At 39.3% G+C, this 4,164-nt stretch overlaps 1 non-coding gene across 1 annotated transcript; it reads left to right on the forward strand.

Moving 5' to 3' along the window:
- The first annotated feature begins 214 nt into the window (after window positions 1-214).
- On the forward strand, window positions 215-321 carry LOC118484380. Its single transcript, XR_004873491.1, has one exon. It is a non-coding gene; the product is annotated as a small nucleolar RNA R71 (small nucleolar RNA).
- The last annotated feature ends 3,843 nt before the right edge of the window (window positions 322-4,164 follow it).

The following is a 4,164-nucleotide window of genomic DNA, read 5'->3' on the forward strand; positions in this document are numbered from 1 at the left end:
CAATTTTCATGTGGCCCACCACACCCTTCACAGGCCATAACCGAGGCTGTTTTTGCCATTTCTAATTTTTTGATTTTTGAGGATACGACCTCGATTTGGGCTTGTAAAGAGGTGTTCTTATCTAATTTATAGGCGCCCGGGACAATAGACTTTGAGCCTCGGGGTGTGTGGTAACAACCCTTTATAGAAAGTGGACACTTGTTGCCACACCGAGAGACCATGATGAGGGCATTTCCTCAATATCTCCTTGAATCTTTCCCAAGTTTCATATAAGGATTCCCCGTCCTCTTGCGAATATGTATTTATTTCAGTCATTAATTTAGCGCTTTTAGAGGGCGGGAAGTACTTATATAGAAATTTTTGGGCAAGTTCATCCCAAGTGTTTACCGAACCATTTGGGAGGATGTTTAGCCAAGCCTTGGCTCGGTCTTTTAGTGAGAATGGGAACATTTGGAGGCGGACATCGTCGTTTGATGCTCCGTTGATCCGGAAAGTGTCACATATTTCCAAAAAGTTGGTAATATGTAAATGAGGATCATCATCAGGTAAGCCATGGAATGTTGCGGAGTTTTGGAGCATTTGGATCAAATGCGGCCGAAGTTCAAAGTTGTTGGCATCGACATTCGGTGTATTGATGGCGGCTCCGAGGTTACCGACCGTGGGCTACAGGTAACCCATTAGGGTACGTTGATCCGCCATCGGGATTCGATCCCCCAAAGCTTTCTCTTGATTCTTGGCTTTTAGTCTTTTCGTTAGAAAGCATTCGGGTTCGTCTTGAGGTTCTTTTATGTCTTTATCCGAACTGGAGCTCATGCACCGCGTAGAGTTTTCAAGTCCTGCAATTGAGTTCTAAGTCCTGCAATCAAAACAGAAAAGAATGTTGGTCAGATTCTTCACCACGGCCCCATGGTCAATGAGTACGGCCCGTGGTCGTGTTACAGTTGTTGTTTTCTAGATCCCTAGTTACTGGGGAGATCAGCACGGCCCTGTGGTGCACCTCCACGGCCTGTGGTCACTCTTCTGTAACTTAGAAAACAAAAACTGCCACTGAATTTGATGGGCACGGCCCCGTGTCTGATCGGGCACGGCCCGTGCTGAGCTTCTGCAGATTTTGAAAAACTAAGCAAAAATCCTAAAAATTTAAGAAAAAATGCAAAAAAATAAAAAGTTGGTAACGGCTCCAAAAACTTGGTGTGCGTTAAGCGTGATATGATTTTATTAATATTTTAAGCCCATTTTACGTATTAGTCAAGTTTTAAATTTATAAAACATGATATTGTACTAACACTAAACACACACTTGGGCAAGTGCACCCATCGTGAGCGTAGTATAATGTTGGTAAGATACCGAGGTCGTCCAAGGACACAAGAGCTTTTAATACCGGTTTATCGTCAATGTCTAATCAATCTAAATTTTTGAAAAGAGAGTTCTTAAACATGAAAATAAAACTAAAAATGAAAAGAGAAGTAAAATGAAAAACAAATAGACAGGATAGAATCACTTGCATCCATCTCATCTTTAATGTATCCTTTGATTATTTTCGCACTTTCGGACTTTTTAAGAAATTATCTTAGTTATAGTAGTAGGCCCCTCTTTTGAAGGTGATGTTACCCTCAACCCAATGGTTTGAGTCAGCAGGGATACAATCCCAAAGGGTCGGAATATTGAAGGACAATTAAGTAAGTTATCAATGCGAAAAGTGGTAGGCCCCTCTTTTGAAGGTGACGTTACCATCGGCTAAGTGGTTTGAGTCAGCAAGGATACAATCCCAAGAAGCCGGTTTAAAGTATTAATAGTAGTTTACATATGAGGGGTTCAACCTATTCACACCCCCGCCATCCAATACCTTTGGGACATAGAAGGAGGTCCTAGTAAGCTTGAACCAAGTCTTCGCAGGATCTATACACTGAACGAGACAAGAACTTTAGCAAACCACCCTCCTAACCCCCTTCCAGGTAGTTAACGCGCTTTATATAGACTGTAAAGACACGAATGAGCAAATTAATGACATCATGAAGAAATGGTAAACAAAATTCACTTTCAACAAAAGAAACTAGTTATTAAATTCGTTAATACAAACCCAATTAAAAAGTGCCGAAAGATTAAAAATCAAAAGTAATACATTAAAGACTTGTCTTCACCAAGTGATGTAAGAGATTAGCCAAACATGGCCTTTTATTGACAAGAACTCTTACGATTAATGACGTGTGCGTATATATACATAATTTTTACAATGAAATTACACACGATTTGGTTTTAAATTTATAAAAGTGATTATTACTTTTACATCAAAACACACACGAAAGGGCAAGTGTACCCCGTCATATATGTAGTAAAGTATCGGTAAGAACCAAGTATCGATCCACGGAAATGGGCGGAGAAATAATACTAGACCTTTGCCACTAAATTACCGGTAAAAACATAAGTTGTTTTGGTTTTAACTAAACTAAAGTAAGCATAAATAAATATTTATAAAACATAGTAGATTATATATAAATAGCCTTGCTTAATACACAACCAAAGCATGTTAACTAAGTCGGTTTTGGCACTAGAAGCATTCGGTCAATTTTCCATTTTGAGACAATTAGTATCCCTTTCGGGAATCCTAACATGACAATCATTCGGAAAGTTAAAACAATAAACACACTTTAACCACCTAAAATTGTTCTTTAACGTGCAATTGATTAATGTCTACAAAAATCTCCTAAAAATAAGTTAGTCATCCGTTTGGAGTTTTCTAACCTCACTTAATCAAGGAAAGCGACACCGATAAACACAATGCAACCACCGAGACAAGCATAAACTAGATTAAATCACAACCGAGTTCATTTTACAAATCTTGCACATAAATTCACCATGATAGCAATTTTGGCCGAAACTACTAACTAAGCTAACAAATCATGGCAAAAATTCATAACAACACCATCTAACCCGTTAGAGTCCTTCCGTGAGGGCAAGCTTTCTTGTTTAACAATAATTACATTTTATTAAACCACTAACCATTTCTAGTATCATGGTGCCCACATTTTAATCAAGTTAAACTAGTTAACCACATTAAAAGTTTACTAATACATGATTAATTAAGCTTCATTTTTCAACTATCTTAACTAACCAAGCACCAATCATCCAACACAATTACTTATAATCAAGAAGTCAATATCATTAACAAGGTTGCAAATTAATCATCGAAGATAATCATAGAAAATACTTTTAAAATGTCATTACAAACAAAGATTAACTTACTAATGGCTATAATCAAGCAAGGGATTGTTGTGTTTTTGCCCTAAGGCTACAATAATACATAAATATTAATCTAAATGCTTGAAACATTAACAAAATTATGGAAAGATTAGAAATCCAAACCATAAACAAGCACAAGATTAAGAATCCGGATAGTAAACGAGCAAAACCGGGCAATGTGGCTTGAATCCGAGTGAAAGCAGAAGCCTTCGGAGCCTCAAAATCGCCTACAAAGCTCTCCAAAATTCCATAGTTACTAACAGAATGGTTCTGTTCAGTTCCGAGGTTGGCTTGATCATCGGAGATGCACGGGGTGCATGATATGGAACGACCGTGCATTCCCGGGTTGACCTTCAATGCGGAGTTGCACCCTCGTTCACTGCCGGGGTCTTCATGAATCATCGATAACGCACGGTCGTGCATCAGGTCGCACGACCGTTCCACACGCCCAGGTCAGTTTTCTAACAGAAGTTTCGCAGCTTCGTCGTTTTGTCCGGAAAGTCCTCGTTTTTGCTGTCATCTTGTCTGGTATGCTGTTTTAGGCCTGTAAACAAAAGTGTAGATAATTAAGTATCCGAATGACGGTTTTACGGCCGAAAACGTATAAAACAGGGGTAAAACGGGGGACTAAAATATGTGTAAATTAGCGAATATCAATCAATCTTGGATCCCGAGACTACTATACACTCTAAAGATGAAAGGTAGATGATGGTTGTGGGTGTTGGTGTTGTAGTGGTGGTGGAATGGTGGCAAAGTGGAAGAGAAGTGGTTTGCCAAGGGATGCTTTTGAAGTGAACCAAGCACCCCCTATTTATAACCAGAACAGAGCCCCGACCACGGCCCCATGTCTATCAGAAGAATTGCATATGTCAGCAGAGGGTCCCACAAGACTGTAGGATCGTTTTCAGCCCTGAATGAGTCGAT

Source organism: Helianthus annuus, chromosome 11, assembly GCF_002127325.2.
Source record: "Helianthus annuus cultivar XRQ/B chromosome 11, HanXRQr2.0-SUNRISE, whole genome shotgun sequence".
In the NCBI taxonomy this organism is placed as follows: Eukaryota; Viridiplantae; Streptophyta; class Magnoliopsida; order Asterales; family Asteraceae; genus Helianthus; species Helianthus annuus.